This window comes from Nicotiana tomentosiformis, chromosome 2 (assembly GCF_000390325.3).
Source record: "Nicotiana tomentosiformis chromosome 2, ASM39032v3, whole genome shotgun sequence".
In the NCBI taxonomy this organism is placed as follows: Eukaryota; Viridiplantae; Streptophyta; class Magnoliopsida; order Solanales; family Solanaceae; genus Nicotiana; species Nicotiana tomentosiformis.
The window spans coordinates 10730106-10748288 of record NC_090813.1 but is presented as its reverse complement, the minus strand read 5'-3'; positions in this window follow the sequence as shown (position 1 = coordinate 10748288).

Here is an 18183-nt window from a genome sequence, read left to right as displayed (position 1 = left end):
CACACTTCGCGAATTTTGGTCCATTCTTCACCATTTTCAGTCGGTTTTGAAGCTTTTGGGAGTGAGTTTGAAGAGGGATTCAAGGGGATATCAGTGAGGTAAGTTTCTTGAGCCCTAATACACGTATATATGGTGATTTTCAGTTGTTTAATCATGTAATTAGTGGAAATTAGGGGTGAAAATGAGGGGTTAGAGCTTGGGATTTTGGAGAGTTTGATTTAAGGATTTGAGGGACCAAGTGAGGTCGGAGTTTGATAAATTTCGTATGTATGGACTCGTGAGTGAATGGGCTTTCTAGCTTTGTAAATTTTGTTGGATTTTGAGACGTTGGGCCGGGGGCCGGGTTTGAGCCGATTTTGTTTTTTTGGTCTAAATTGGTAGTGTTTCTTGTGAAATTGATGGTATTGTACTGATTGTAAATAGATTCAGAGCATTTAGAGGCCGAATCGAGGGGAAAAAGCATCGCGGAGTAGGGATTTGATCGGTTTAAGGTAAGTAACGATTGTAAATCTAGTCCTGAGGGTATGAAATCCCGGATTTCGTATCATTCTACTATTTTAAGGTGACGCACATACTAGGTGATAGGCGTGTGGGCATGCACCGTTGGGGATTGTGACTTGATCCATCCCGTAGCAACTGTAAAGTTGCATATTTTGTTGAAACTATATGATACTTATGAGTTTTAGAAATGTGTTTCTGTAAATTGGGCGGAATGCCATGTTTGGGCCTTGTGTCAGTGCTGTTTGGACACTTAGGGGCATTTTTCTTACTATCCTCTCACTGTTTTCGATTGAAAAAATCTATACTCAGTCATGGTTATACATGTTTACTGCATAACTCAGTTTTATTACTTTGTTTTGATGCATATAAATGTTGTTTTGGGCTAAGTACCCTGTTTTTACTGAGAGCCCAAGTGATTTGAGAGGTTTATGATTGAGTGAGGCCGAGGGCCTAATTTATGAGGATATTGATGGGATCGGGATGCATGCCGCAACATGTTTGGTATATACCGGGGGGCTGATTGATTTATGCCATGATTTGGCTTGATATAGTGCTTGGGCTGAAGGAGCTCCTCCGGAGTCTGTACACACCCCTAGTGAGTGCAGGTACCTACTGAGTGCGAGTGCCGAGTGCTGAGTGACTGGGAGGCATGAGTGATTGTGAGGTACCTGAGAGGCTGTATACGAGTGATTGTGAGGTTTTCCTGAGGGGCTGTATATGAGTGATGTTGTCCGAGGGGATGATTATGATTTCATCATTTTTTTTGCTCACATTTGCATTGAGCCTTTGTTGAAAATTTTTTGAAAAAAATATCTTTAAATGATTTTTACTGGAACTACGTTTAAACGAGATGATTTGATTCAAACACTGATTTTAAAGCATGTTGTATTTTACCGAGATTTCATGATATGAACTTTATATGCTTTATTGCTCGTCACTATTGCTCAGTCTTTATTTACTGTTGTTACTTACTGAGTTGACGTACTCACGTTACTCCCTGCACCTCTTGTGCAGATCCAGGTGTAGCTTGACACGGTAGCGGCTGTTGACTATTCTGGTTGCAGATTTTCTCGATGATAGCAAGGTAGTTTCCTGGCGATCGCAACCCTGCTCTTCTCCCTCTTATCTTCCTTTAGTTGTATTTAGCTATTTTTTTCAAACTATGTTAGTCTCATGACTAGTGACACCCCGATGTCGGGCTTTTCTTTCTGCACTTTTGTTTTGCTTTGAACTCCTTTACGAAGGTTTTTATGTTAAGAAGTCTTGAAATTTTCTTCGAAATAAAAATATCGGTTTGTTTTGAAAATGAGTCATGAGCGGGTTTAGTAGAGTCTTGCGAATCGGTACAGAGACGTTTGTACATATCTTCGATAGGCTGCAGAACCCTTAGGAATCTCCACATTCTTGAATTCTTGTCATGTGAATCTGTTGATTCTAGTATCTAAACATCTGTTGTTTCATTCTCTCATAGATGGTGAAGACTCATACTACCAGTCAGGAGGGCCAGCCACCAGTACCACCAGCCAGGGCCGCGAGAGGCCCATGCCGCAATAGAGGCCGTGGTAGGTGAAGAGGTGCAGGCCGCACCGCAGCTGGGGCAGTACCTGCAGATCTACCAGTTGCCCCAGATCAGGACCAGATTCCAGTTGATGATGCACAGCTCAGGTACCACCTGTGCCTATTGTGATTCCAGACCTTCAGGAGGCCCTAGCTCAGATTTTGACAGCATGTACCGGCCTTACTGAGGCAGTCTCTATCTCGACGGCCGCAGCCACTTCTCAGGTCGGGGGAGGCACTCAGACTCCCGTCGCTTGCACACCCGAGCAGGTTGTTCAGGGAATCTAGGCACATGGGGCACCACCAGCCCAGTTGGTTGCAGCTGCATAGGATTATGTGGTTCCTGATATGCCTGAGGATGATCAGTGTAGGTTGGAGAGGTTTGGAAGACTCCAGCCACCACCTTTCAGTGGCACAGAGAGAGGATGCTCAGGACTTCTTGGACAGGTGTCAGAAGATACTCCGTACTGCTGGTATTCTGGAGACTTGTGGGGGTCTCATTCACTACTTTTCAGTTTTTCGGGGCTGCACTCAGATGATGGGAGACTTACGAGAGGCATAGGCTTGTTGGCGTAGCACCCCTTACGAGAGGCGTAGGCCTGTTGGCAGCAGTTCTCCGTGATCTTTTTGGAGAAGTTCATGCCTCGGTCCCGCAGAGATGAGATGTGCAGACAGTTTGAGCTGCTTCGCCAGGGTGGTATGTTTGTGATGCAGTATGAGATGCGATTCTCGGAGTTAGCCCGTCATGCTATCTGGTTGGTTCCCACGGACAGGGAGAGTATCATGAGGTTTATTAATGGTCTCACTTTTCAACTACAGTTGCTTATGACCAGAGAGAGGGTGTCTGGTGCTACCTTTGATGAGGTTGTCGACATTGCTCGGTAGATTGAGATGGTTCGTGGTCAGGAGAGGGTTGAGAGGGAGTCCAACAAGCCTCGTGGTCAGGGAGGATGCAGTAGTGCTCCTTTTGGTGGTCAGTTCCAGCACGATAGAGGTCGTCATTTCAGACAAGCTCAGTCAGCCCGGCCATTTCACCGGGGGGCATCATCTGGCCATGGTTCTCACAGTTCTCATCAGGGCCACTCATCACTCAGTGCCCTTCCAGCTCAGAGTTCGTCCCGTGCTCCATCAGTTCAGGGCTCCAATATGCCAGGTTCTTCTACCAGTTATCCCGGTGCTCGGGGTCCCTTCAGTTCCATCCACCAGCACCAGGGAGTTGTTTTAAGTATGGGGAGTTTGGGCATATGTGGAGGCAGTGCCTCGCCGTCATGGAGGTCTATCGCAGTAGAGGAGTCAGCCTTCGACTTCAACACCAATTACTTCACCACCCGCCCAGTCAGCTCGGGGTGAAGGTCAGTCAGCTAGGAGTTGCCCTAGAGGGGGAGGCAGATCAGGAGGTGGCCAGGCCCATTTCTATTCCCTCCCTGCCAGACAAGATGTTATTGCTTAAGATGCTGTGATTATATGTATTGTCTTTATTTGTCACAGAGATGCCTTTGTATTATTTGACCTTGGTTCCACATATTCATATGTTTCCTCGTATTTTGCCCATTTTCTGGATATGCCCCGTGAGTCTTTAATTTCATTTGTTCATGTATCTACTCATGTGGGTGATACTATTATTGTGGACCACGTATATCGATCATGTGTGGTGACTATTGGGGGTCTAGAGACCCGAATGGACCTTTTTCTGGTTAGTATAGTTGACTTTGATGTGATATTGGGTATGGATTGGTTATCTCCATGTCATGCTGTTCTAGATTGTCACGCAAAGACCATGACGTTGGCGATGCCAGGATTTTCGAGGGTTGAGTGGAGCGGTTCTGTAGATTATGTACCAAGTAGGGTGATTTCATATTTGAAGGCTCATCGTATGGTTGAGAAGGGTTTCCTGTCTTATTTGGCTTTTGTGAGGGATGTTAGTGCAGAGACTCCTACCATTGATTATGTTCCGGTGGTACGTGATTTTTTGGATGTGTTTCCTGCAGACCTGCCGGGCATGCCGCCTGACAGGGATAGTGACTTTGGTATTGATTTGGTGCGGGCACTCAGCCTATTTCTATTCCACCGTATCGTATGGCACCGGCGGTGTTGAAGGAGTTGAAAGAACAACTTCAGGAACTCCTTAATAAGGGGTTTATTCGGCCTAGTGTGTCACCTTGGGGTGCACCGATTCTATTTGTGAAGAAGAAGGATGGTTCCATGAGAATGTGCATTGATTACAGGCAGTTGAACAAGGTCACAGTCAAGAACAAGTATCCTTTGCCTCGTATTGATGATTTATTTGATCAGTTTCAGGGAGCAAGGGTGTTCTCCAAGATTGATTTGAGGTCCGGTTATCATCAGCTGAAGATTCGGGATTCGGATATTCTTAAGACAGCTTTTAGGACCCGTTATGGCCATTATGAGTTCTTGGTGATGTCTTTTGGGGTGACCAATGCCCCAGCAGCATTCATACATTTGATGAACAGTGTATTCTAGCCCTATTTGGACTCATTCGTTATTGTATTCATTGATGACATCCTGGTGTACGCTCGTAGCCAGGAGGAGCACACTCAACATTTGAAGATTGTATTACAGAGATGGAGGGAGTAGAAGCTTTATGCAAAGTTCTCCAAGTGTGAGTTGTGGCTCGGTTCAGTACCATTCTTGGGGCACGTGATGTCCAGTGAGGGTATTCAGGTGGATCCGAAGATGATAGAGGCGGTGCAGAGTTGTCCTAGACCGTCCTCAGCCACAGAAATTAGGAGTTTTCTTGGTTTGGCGGGTTATTACCGTCGCTTTGTGGAGGGATTTTCATCTATTGCTTCGCCCTTGACAAAATTGACTAAAAAGGGTGCTCCATTTAGGTGGTCGGGCGAGTGTGAGGAGAGCTTTCAGAAGCTCAAGACTGCTTTGACCGCAACTCCAGTGTTAGTTCTGCCATCAGCTTCACGTTCTTATACCGTGTATTGTGATGCCTCGAGGATAGGCATTGGTTATGTTTTGATGCAGAAGGGTTAGGGTGATTGCCTATGCCTCGGGCCAGTTGAAGACCCATGAGAAGAACTATCCTATCCATGATCTTGAGTTAGCATCCATTGTTCACGCCTTGAAGATTTGGCGCCATTATTTGTATGGGGTTCATTGTGAGATCTATACTGATCACCAGAGTCTGCAACATCTTTTTAAGCAGAGAGATCTTAATTTGCGTCAGCGAAGATGGTTGGAGCTTCTTAAAGACTATGATATCACTATTTTGTACCATCCGGGGAAGGCCAATGTGGTGGCCGACGCTTTGAGTCATCGGGCGGAGAGTTTGGGGAGTTTATCATATCTTCCAGTAGCAGAGAGACCTTTGGCATTGGATGTGAGGCCTTAGTGGGCCAGCTTATGAGATTGGATATTTCAAAGCCGAGTCGGGTGTTGGCTTGCGTGGTCTCCAACTCTTCTCTTTATGACCGTATCAGGGAGCGTCAGTATGATGACCCTTACTTGCTCGTTCTTTAGGACAAGGTTCAGAGAGGTGATGCTAGGGATGTGACTATTGGTGATGACGCCGTGTTGATGATGCAGGGCCGGATATGTGTGCCTAATGTAGATGGGCTTTGGGAGTTGATTCTTGAGGAGGCCCATAATTCGCGATATTCCATCTATCCAGGTGCCGCGAAGATGTACCATGATTTGAGACAACACTATTGGTGGAGGCAGATGAGGAAGGATATATTTGGGTTTGTAGCTCGGTGTCTCAACTATCAGCAGGTTAAGTATGAGCATCAGAGATCGGGTGACTTGCTTTAGAGATTAGAGATCCTAGAGTGGAAGTGGGAGCGAATCACCATGGATTTTGTAGTTGGTCTTCCACGGACTTCGAGGAAGTTTGATGCTATTTGGGTGATTGTGGATCGGCTGACCAAGTCCGCGCACTTCATTTCAGTTGGTACTACTTACACTTCAGAGTGGTTGGCTGAGATTTATATCCGAGAGATTGTTCGCCTGTATGGTGTCCCAGATTCCATCATTTAAGATAGAGGTACTCAGTTCACATCGCAGTTTTGGAGGGCTGTGCAGCGAGAGTTGGGTACTCAGGTTGAGTTGAGCATAACTTTTCACCCACAGACGGACGGTCAGTCTGAGCGCACTATTCAGATATTGGAGGACATGTTGCGTACTTGTGTCATTGACTTTGGGGGTTCATGGGACCAGTTTTTGCCACTCGTAGAGTTTGCATATAACAATAGTTATCAGTTGAGTATTCAGATGGCTCCGTACGAGACTTTATATGGGAGGAGGTGTAGATCTCTGGTTGGATGGTTTGAGCCGGGTGAGGCTAGGAACCTTGTTACAGACTTGGTCCAGGATGCATTAGATAAGGTAAAATTGATTCAGGAGCAGCTTCGCACGACACAGTCTAAGCAGAAGAGTTATGCGGACAGGAAGGTCCGTGATGTATCTTTCATGGTTGGGGAGAAGGTTTTGTTGAAGGTATCATCCATGAAGGGTGTTATGAGGTTTAGGAAGAGGGGTAAGTTTATCCCCCGGTTCATTGGGCCTTTTGAGTTGCTTCAGAGGATAGGGGAGGTGGCTTATAAGCTTGCCTTGCCACCCAGCTTGTCGAGCGTGCACCCAGTGTTTCATGTTTCCATGCTCCGGAAGTATATTGGAGATCCGTCCCATGTTTTGAATTTCAGCATGGTTCAGTTGGAGGGTGATATGGCTTATGATGTGGAGCCGGTGGCTATTTTGGATCGGCATGTTCGAAGGTTGAGGTCAAAAGACATAGCTTCAGTGAAGGTGCAGTGGAGAGGGAAGCCAGTGGAGGAGGCCACCTGAGAGACCGGGTGGGAGATTCGGAGCAGATATCCACACCTATTCGAGACCCCATGTATATTTCTAGATCCGTTCGAGGACGAACAATTATTTAGGGGGGAGGATGTAATGACCAGGCCGGTCATTTCGAGAGTTATAACCCTGTTTCCCTCATTTCTGCTTCCTTTACGCTTTTAAGCTATATAATGATATAACATGTTAGTTAGTTCGGGTCCGGAGTAGTTTCAGAGTGGATTGAGATACTTAGTCTCCTATTTAAAAGTTTAAGTTGGAAAGGTCAACTGTATGTTGACCTATGTGTAAACGATCTCGAATTCGAATTTTTAAGGTTCCGTTAGCTCCGTTAGGTGATTTTGGACTTAGGAGTGCATCCGTAATGTGATTTGGAGGTCCGTAGTGGAATTAGGCTTGAATTGGCAAATTGGAAATTTGGCGATTTTTGGTCGGCAGTGAAAAATTTGATATCGGGGTCGGAATGAATTTTCGAAAGTTGGAGTAGGTTCGTGGTGTCATTTTTGACGTATGTGTAAAATTTGATGTCATTCGGACGTGGTGTTTGGAGTGATTCGAAGGTTCGACTAAGTTTGTATGTTTATATATGACTTGTTGTTATTTTTGGTTGAGGTCCCGAGGGCCTCGGGCGTGTTTTGGATGGTCGACGGATTGGTTTTTGGTGTTTGAGAGCTGCTGGTGTGAATTCTTCTAGTGTTTCCGCACCTGCAGAAGGGGAGTTGCAGGTGCGAGGCCGCAGGTGCGCTTGGAAAGTTCACAGGTGCGGACAGTGCTGGGCTAGGCAGGATGCGCAGGTGTGAGAATTCTGTCACACCTGCGAGCCCGCAAGTGCGAGGCCTGGGCGCAATTGCGGAGGCTGAAGAATTAAGTGAGTTTCGCAGGTGCTGCAATTTGACCGTAGGTGCGGTCCCGCAGGCGCGAAGAATAGGCCACAGGTGCGAAAAGCCTGGGCAGATAGTATAAATTGCACACTTCACGAATTTTGGTCCATTCTTCACCACTTTCAGTCGGTTTTGATGCTTTTGGGAGTGATTTTGAAGAGGGGTTCAGGGGGAATATCAATGAGGTAAGTTGCTTGATCCCTAATACTCTTATATATATGGTGATTTCCCATTGTTTAATCATGTAATTAGTGGAAATTAGGGGTGAAAATGAGGGGTTGGGGCTTGGGATTTTGGAGAGTTTGATTTAAGGATTTGAGGGACCAAATAAGGTCGGATTTTGATAAATTTTGTATGTATGGACTCGTGAGTGAATGTGCTTTTTAGTTTTGTTAATTTTATCGGATTTCGAGACGTGGGGCCGTGGCCCGGGTTTGAGCCGATTTCGAGTTTTTGGTCTAAATTGGTAGTTTTCTTGTGGAAATTCATCCCTTTAGCATAAATTGATGGTATTGTACTGATTGTAAATAGATTCTAAACATTTGGACGCCGAATCGAGGGGCAAGAGCATCGAAGAGTAGGGATTTGATCTGTTTAAGGTAAGTAACGATTGTAAATCTAGCCCCGAGGGTATGAAACCCCGGATTTCGTATCATTCTACTATTTTGAGGTGACACACATGCTAGGTGGCGGGCGTATAGGCATGCACCATTGGGGATTGTGACTTGGCATGTCCCGTAGCAACTGTAAAGTTGCATATTTTGTTGAAACTATATGATACTTATGAGTTTTAGAAATGAGTTTCTGTAAATTGGGCGGAATGCCATGTTTGGGCCTTGTGCCAGTGTTGTTTGGAACCTTAGGGGCCTTTTTCTTAGTATCCTCTCACTGTTTTCAATTGAAAATCTATACTCAGTAAATGGTTATATATTTTTACTGCATAACTCAGTTTTATTACTCTGTTTTGATGCATATAAATGTTGTTGTGGGCTGAGTACCCTGTTTTTACTGAGAGCCCGGGTGGCTTGAGAGGTTTATGACTGAGTGAGGCCGAGGGCCTGATTTGTGAGGATATTTATGGGATCGGGCTGCACGCCATAATATGTTTGATATAGGTCGAGGGCTTGATTGATATATGCCATGATTTGGCTTGATATAGCTCTTGGGCAGAAGGAGCCCCTCCGGAGTCTGTACACACACCCAGTGAGCGCAAGTACCTACTGAGTGCGAGTGTCGAGTGCCGCGTACTGAGTGAATGGGAGGCATGCGTGATTCTAAGGTATGCCCGAGAGGCATGAGTGATTGTGAGGTATGCCTGAGAGGCTGTATACGTGTGATTGTGAGGTTTGCCCGATGGGCTGTATACGAGTGATGTTGCCCGAGGGGCTGATTATGATTTCATCATTTTTTTTGCTCACCTTTGCATTGAGCCTTTGCTAAAAAGCTGTTGAAAAAAAAGATATCTTTAAATGATTTTTACTGGAACTGGGTTTAAATGAGATAATTTGATTCAAACACTGATTTTAAAGCATGTTGTATTTTATCGAGATTTCATGATATGAACTTTATATGCTTTATTGCTCGTCACTAATGCTCAGTCTTTATTTACTGTTGTTACTTACTGAGTTGGCGTACTCACGTTACTCCCTGCACCTTGTGTGCAGATCCAGGTGTAGCTGAACACAGTAGCGGCTGTTGACTATTCCGGTTGTAGATTTTCTCAGGGATAGCAAGGTAGCTGCCGGGCGATAGTAGCCCTGCTCTTCTCCCTCTTATATTCCTTTAGTTGTATTTATCTATTTTTTCCAGATTATGTTAGTCTCGATATTGTCAGACAAATTGTAGTAGATGCTCATGAGTAGTGACACCCCGATGTCGGGCTTTTCTTTCTGCAATTTTGTTTTGATTCAGACTCCTTTACGAAGGTTTTTATGTTAAGTAGTCTTGAAATTTTCTTTGAAATAAAAATATCGGTTTGTTTTGGAAATGAGTCGGCTTGCCTAGTTCCACAATAGGCGCCATCACGACAAGGCTAGTTTGGGTCGTAACAATCATGGCTTTCGATCATGGGCCTTCGATCATGACCCTCGAGCCCTGCCTTCGATCATGAACCTCGGTCTTGGCGTTTCGATCCTGGGCCTCGATCTTGGGCTCGATCACACCCCAGAATTTCCAGCAAAAAGGAAAAATTGTAGCAACTGTTTTAAGTCAAACTTTTGATCCGTTAACCATCCGAAACTCTCTCAATGTGATAGGCAGAAACTTCTCTATGAAGAGCTGAGAGAAATGGTCCCAAGTAAGAGCAGGCGACCCAGCTGGTCTGGTTAGCAAGTAATCTCTCCACCATTTCTTGGCGGAACCAGTCATCTGAAATGCAGCAAAATTGACCCCATTAGTCTCCACTATACCCATGTTTCGTACAACCTCGTGACAGTTGTCAAGATACTCCTAGGGATACTCTGAAGGAGTGCCACTGAAGTGAAGAGGAAAGAGCTTGGTAAACCTGTCCAATCTCCATAAAGCCTCAGAAGACATAGCTGGTCCATCTCCGACCTGTGCCGCAATAACCGGCTGAAATAATCCGATTGGCTGAGCTGCTGGAGCCTGATATTGGGAGCTATATGCTCTGGAGAGGGAGTGGTGGGAGTTTGGGCTCCTCCTCCAGCCTGAGAGACTGCTGGTGCCATGGGAAATGCGCTGGTCTGGGCCAAACTATCCATAAGGCCCACCAAACAGACCAAAGCGTCCTGAAGTACTGGTGTGGCAATGAACCCCTCCGGAACCTGAGCTGGTCCGGTAGGAACAGTCTGGGCTGGAACCTCCTCGTCAAGCTCTATGTGAGGCTCCACTGCTGGGGTTGCTGCTCGGGGCCTAGGCTGAGCTCTGCCCCTACCTCGGCCTCTGGCACGGCCTCGGCCTCGACCTCTGCCCTGCGTAGGAGCTCTCACTGGAGGCTCTGGCTGCTTCTCAGCTGAGGAAGCGGTACGTGTTCTCGCCATCTACGAGAGAATAAGAGTAGAAGAGTTCAATCAGCATTGAGAAAGCAAAATCGCACGACAGAGAAGAAAAGAAGTGAAACTTGTTCCTAACTTCATAGCCTTTGGAAGATAAGCACAGACGTCTCCGTACCGATTCTCCAGACTCTACTAAGCTTGCTCGTGAATCATGAGACCTAGGCAACCTAGTGCTCTGATACCAACTGTCACGACCCGAAATTTCCCACCAACGGGACCGTGATGGCGCCTAATATTTCACTTGCTAGGCAAGCCAACGTTAGAGAATCATTAAACCAATTCCTTATTCCCATTCAGTAATTAACAATAATTAACTAAGATGAAATATAATAAGTGCGAAATATCATAAAACTATATTAATTACTACCACCCGGATCTGGAGACACAATTCACAAGCATTCTAGAATTTACTACAAGTAATAGTCTGAAGAAATACAACTGTCTGAATGAAAGAAACAGTAGAACAGAAAAGATAGACGGGGACTTCAAGGTATGTGAATACCGACAAATCTACCTTGAGTCTCCGGACAGCGGACCAATAGCAAAATCTCGATCAACCCGAGCCAGTATCAAAATCTGCACAGAAAGTGCAGAGTGCAGTATCAGTACAACTGACCCCATGTACTGGTAAGTGTCGAGCCTAACCTCGATGAAGTAGTGACGAAGCTAAGGCAAGGCACCTACAAATCAACCTGTAGAATTCAACAGTATATATGCAAATAATAGAAATGGAGAACTAAACAGGAAATGCCAGGAGGGGAAACATACTGAGGGGAATACAAGATAAAGAACTACAACAAAATGACCACCGGAGCAGTCAATATACCATGAATCAATAGGAATAGTGAATACAGTAAGGAAAAATGCATGGCATCACCCTTCGTGCTTTTACTCTCAATCTCACCATAAAATTAATAGAAACGGCATGGCGTCACCCTTCGTGCATTAACTCTCATATCATGGCACGACATCACCCTTCGTACTTTTACACTCACAATATGGTACGGCATCACCCTTCATGCATTAACACTCACAACATGGCACGGCATCACCCTTCGTGCATTAACACTCACAATATGGTACAGCATCACCCTTCGTGCATTAACACTCTCCCTTACCATAATGCAATGCATAAATAACAACAGGGAGATAGAATAACAAGTACAAACCTTACCTCAACATTTGATTCCACAATATAAATCTCAACTTTTAAATGAATACTCGATTACCAACAAAAAATCCGTAAACATAATAAGAACGATAAATTTAACAACACTAGTATAACACGTAGCAATTAGGCATAGGAATGAAACAATATAAGAAAAACTAAGAAACATGGAAAACAAGTAAATTGGCGGCGCATAAATACTCGTCACCTCACATATACGCCGCTCACATGAATTTCACTTAGCAAGTAATCTAAGGTTCCTAATTCCCACAAGTCGGGGTTAGATACAACACTTACCTCGCTCCGAAGGCCACTTAATTCTCAATCACAGCTTTTTCTTTGGAATTCACCTCCAAACCACTCGTATCTATTAAAAAATGACTCAATAATATCAAATATTGCTAAAGGAATCAATTATATTGCATAAATTAAATTTCCCAAATTTTCCTCCAAAAAGTCAAAAAATCAACCTTGGACTCGCTTGGTCAAAACCCGAGGTTCAGACCAAACTTTATTTACCCATTCATCCCCGAGTCCGAATATATAATTAGTTTTGGAATCCGACCTCAAATTGAGGTCTAAATCCCCAAATTCCCGAAATTCCTAGTTTCTACCCTAACCCTTAATTCTACCATGAAAACTCTAGATTTTACGTTGAAAATTCAAGAAATGTAATGGGTAATTGAAAGAAAATGGTTTAGAATCACTTACCAATAATTTGGGAAAGAAATGGCTATTGAAAAATCCCCTCTCAACATTTGGTTTTTGAGAAAAATGAGTTTTTTGGCTAAAATCCCGTTTTTGGATTATGTTAAGTGCTGGGCGACTGTGTTCATCGCGTTCACGAGAGCACTGTCATGTTCGCGAAAGTACTGGCTGCCAAGCCTTCGCGTTCACGAGGCATTGCTCACGTTCGCGATGAAGGAACGACTGACTCCCCCTCCCTAATGCCTAACACTACGCGTTCGCGATGGGCATGTCGCGTTCGCGAAGGGTAATGCCCCCATCGCTTCGCGTTCGCGAAGAAGAAATCCCTGCCTCATCAGTTTAATCTTCGCGTTCGCGAGAGGACCTTCGCGAACGCGAAGAAGGACATGCCAGAACACCTGCTGTAGCAAAATACTAGATTTTCAAAGTCCAAAATATCTCGTGGCCTATCCGAAACTCATCCGAGTCCTCGGGGCTCCAAATCAAACATGCACACAAGTCTAAAAACATCATATGAACTTGCTCGCATGATCAAATTGCCAAAATAACACCTAGAACTATGAATTTAGCACCAAATCAAATGAAATTCTCAAGAACACTTTAAAATTTCTATTTTCTCAACTAGACGTCCGAATCATGTCAAACCAACTATGTTTCTCACCAAATTTCACACACAAGTCTTAAATATCATAGTGAACCTGTACCGGGCTCCGGAACCAGAATACGGACCCGACACTAATAATGCCAAACATCAATCAATTCTTAAAAATAATTAATTTTCAGACTTTTAATTTTTTTTATCAAAAATTCATAACTTGAGCTAGGGACATCTGAATTCGATTTCGGATATACGCACAGGTCCCATAATTCGATACGGACCCACCGGGACCGTCAAAATATGGATTCGGGCCTGTTTACCAAAAATATTGACCGAAATCAACTAAAATCAACTTTTAAGGCATAAATTCTTATTTTTATCAATTTTCAACATAAAAGCTTTTCGGAAACCTTCCCGAACTGCGTACGCAAATCGAAGAGGGTAAAAATGAGATTTTCAAAGCTTAAGAGCGCAGATTCGAGTTCTAAAATATAAAATGACCCTTTGGGTCATCACAAAGGATGAGTAATGTTGTGTTGATATTTTACAAAAAATAACTTAGTAATGTATAAAAAGATATAGATTTATTGGAATAAATAAAAAAGAAAGGAAATAATTAATAAACTCTCATTTAGAATACCGCAAAAAATTATACTTAGGTTATAATGTTGTGATTAAATAATATCAAAATTATTTATTGGATATAAATTATTTTGGTAGATGTTTGAGTCAGTGGATTAAAATAGAATATAAAGAGTATAATAGAAATAATTGTTTGATTTATCATATTTAAACTTGAACAAATTTTTATTATTAATTTTAACCTTAGACTTTTTAAATAATTTAGGCGAAAAGCTTTGAAGGAGGAGGTCATTTGTTTTTTTTTTTTCCTTGTGATACATAGCTAATCTTTATATTATTATGTCATATTGAATATAAAATCAAAATAGTACCAAATTATGGTATAACTATTTTCGTAATTTCTTATGTCGAAAACTTAAATTCAACCAAACATGAAATTGAATAATCTCACATTCTATCTCAAGATTATTATCCTTCAATATTGTTCGCGTGAAATTATTTTTACATTCTTTAATTTTATTATTTATTTTTTAAATTGTTGAGAGTAGTTTCAAGTACTACACATATAATCGATGAAGAGAAAGTAATTAGTGATTTGTTCATTTAGTATAGTTCCAAAAATTATGAAAGAAACGATGAAGAAAAAATATATTATGAAAGGAGGTCAAATATTAAATATATGAAAGTGTCGACAATGTCTTCAAAGTTATTTATTGTCGAAAACTAAAAAATGTTGGTCCAATATAAATTTAAAGATGTTATGTAATAGGATTGGTTTACTTTGTTGGAGAAATTTTTATACGTTTATTACTTATTTGCATAATATATTTTTTAATCCTAAATAATAGGGCTTCCTACCTGTATAGTTCAAATGTGAACAATTTAATAAGTAAAATTTTAATAGATTTCAAAGTCCTAAATGTTAGGAATGTAAGATTTCAAAGTCTAAAATATTAGGAATATAAATTAAATTATAATTTTGTCCAGTGTAATATCGATTTTAAAAGGGTAGAAAAGGCGAACGACATTTCGCTAAGGGCCTTCGTGCTTTTAATATAGTATAGATATAGATATAGATATAGATATAGCAAGATATACATTATTAATGCATAAATATCTATGTATTATTAGTTGACTAGTCAAAGTGCATATCCAATATTAATAAGTACGTAATTTCTATGAATTAAATAAATATTATTAAACCATGTGTTTAGGTTATAAAATAAATATTTAAGAAATTATATATTCTTGAAAATGATGAATGTTGATCCCATTTAGCTAGCTTATTATGAAAAAATATTGTGCCTTCTTATTGTGATTTTTGAGGATTTCTTTGAAGATATATATTATGAAAATTATTGTTGTTGTGAGACTTAATACTCGAAATAAGCAAGTGACACAGCAATGGTTCATTACAATTCTCCAAAGATTTGTCAAATAACGCAATTGAAAAAAATATTTTTTTTTGACCTTTTAGACATTTGAGAATGGAGTGGTTGGTTCTATAGCTCCTAACAAAACATTAATAAGTAACAATATAAAGTATAAAATAACCAACTTTGAGTTACAATTTTAAAATAAATAACTTAATATATTAAAAAAAACTTGTTATTTGTTAGACAAATTCAAAGGAAGGAAAAGTAATTAATGAAAAATCATTTCGAAAATATTTTTTTTTACTATTTTGTCCTTATTACTTTAAGTATGTATTTTTATCAACTTGACTCTCAATACTATATTATAGCTGATTTTGCTTATCATTAATACTCTTCTTATGAGAATAAGTTTATGTATACTATGAGTTTTACAATTACTTACATGATGAATTTGTAAATAATTGAATTGGATTCTCTAACTAATTAGTTAATTCAAAAATATTGTTAAATTAGTTCAAAAACCTAACTATTCATATTCAACATTAGGGAAATAATTTTTCTTTATTCAAATTATCAATATCAGCTTATCCCAAGTTTTTTTTATATTTAACTATAATTATATTTTATCTAATAAGAATTATATGTTTAATGGATAAAATATCGATGGATAATTTTAGTTGATTTAAAAATTCTAAATATTAGAGAGATAATTAAATAACAAAAAAAATCAATGTAAAATCTATTTGCAGTGCATAAAAATATTGACCAACATATCATTATAACAAATTTTAAAATTTAATTATTTTTAACCACTATATTAGAGTGTAAAAAATTCAAATCCTTCAATATGTTTAAATAAATGCCATCATAAATAAGAGACTACCTTGAGTCTTAATGTCAGCTATATATGTTTGAGAAACTTAGTTGGGGTGGAATTAATTTATATAATTAAATTAAGAAAATATTTACTAATAAGTAAATTTTTAGTTGAAAGTCCTAAAAATTTAAAAAATTAATTGAATAAATATTCCTAAATATTACTATATTAATTAAATAAAGTTTTAGTAAATATTGGAGAAATAATTAAATGACTATTTTATCTAGTCTGAATTTTATTTTTGAAGAATAAAAAAATGAAAAGGATATAGATAATATCGTAAAAAATTTATATGGCGCCTAGTTTTGCGCAACCCATTGAATTTGTACCAACTTTTAAAAAAAAAATTTAACTGATACTTAATTTTTGGATAACTTCATATACATATACTTTTCTCTTCTTCTTTACTGTTGTTCTCTTCTTCTTCTTCTTCTTCTTCTTCTTCTTAGTTGCAAAATGGGTGTTAAATTTATTGTTATTTTAATAGTTTGATGATTGAGATTTTTTCTTTATGATATTTGAAAGTTATGTTTCAAATTTAAACTCATTTGGAGTAGATTTGGGTATTGAATTATGTATTGGATTGTTGAAATTCGAAGAATAAATTTATGTTTTAGAACGTAAGATTCGAAATCCGAAGTTGCATTAATTAAATTGCACTACTCAAGATTCGAATTTCTGAAATTGCATTTGAAAGATAGAAGAACTTCAGATTTGACTTTTGAAATTGCATTGAAGAGTCCGATCCGAACGGATACACTTTACAAAATTTTGTGCAATGCGATTATAATTTTAATTGTGGTCCCAAAAGTAGGCCTCTTGCAACAAAGAGACTTAATGCGGTCTTCTTGATGCATGTCAGTGAAGATAAGCATAAATCGGTGAGATAACATATTAGCCCATAACAAGAGATGAACAAAGCAATCACCTAGATTATGCTAGTGATGTGATTATCTTCTCAGCCGGAAATGATTCATCTTTAAATTTAATCATTCAGCAACTCCAAAAGTATGAATTATGTTCAGGCCAACTTATTAATACAGATAAAAGTTGCTTTATGGTACATTCAGCTACCCCCAGTGATGACATTCAGAGAATAAAGGATATCACAGGATACAAGTATAAAGAATTTCCTATAACTTACTTGGGGTGTCCATTATATGTGGGAAGAAAGAGGATTTCTTTATTTAATGATATGATCACAAAGATTGTGAGAAAAATATCTGCATCGCAAGAAAAATTTCTATCAATAGGAGGCAGGGCTATTTTAATCAAACATGTACTGCAGTCGCAACAAATTCATCTGCTAGCAGCTATGGAGCCTCCAATCACTGTTTTGAAGAAGATAGAGAGATATATGGTTAAATATTTTTGGGGTTCTTCTGAAAAAAAACAAAGATATCACTGGAGTTCTTGGGCCAATCTATGTTATCCAGTGGAAGAAGGGGGTATAGGTTTTAGGAGTGTGATGGATATCAATGAAGCTTTGGCTATGAAAAGATGGTAGAGGTTCAGGACATTTGAGTCCTTATGGTCTACTTTCCTGAAATACAAATATTATAGGATTGATGATCTAGTAAAGAAGAAATGGAGGACAAGGCAGTCACATGGATGGAAAAAGCTCATGCAAGTTAAGGACAAAGTTGAAGACAATATGCTATGGAAGATAAATTCATGCAATTCTAGCTTGTGGTGGGACAACTGGACAGGTTTTGGGGCCATTGCTCAGGTCATTCATTATGATTATTCATCGGCTAATCAAATTGTTAATAATATCATCGTAGATGGAAGATGGAGTATTGATCATCTACAACTACCTAAATACATGACTGAACAGATTTTATCCATTACCATTGGAGATCACAGGAAACATGATGCTCCTATTTGGATGCCAACTTAAAATGGCAATTTACGGCAACATCATCTTGGAGGATAACTAGACAAGTTAGGGGACACATTCCCCTTTTTCAGAATATTTGGCCTAAACATTTGCCTTTCAAAATGTCTTTTCTCATGTGGAGACTTTTAAAAGAAAATTTTCCCTTCGATGAAGTTTTTCTCAAGTTTGGTCAACATTTTACTTCCAAATATTTTTGTTGC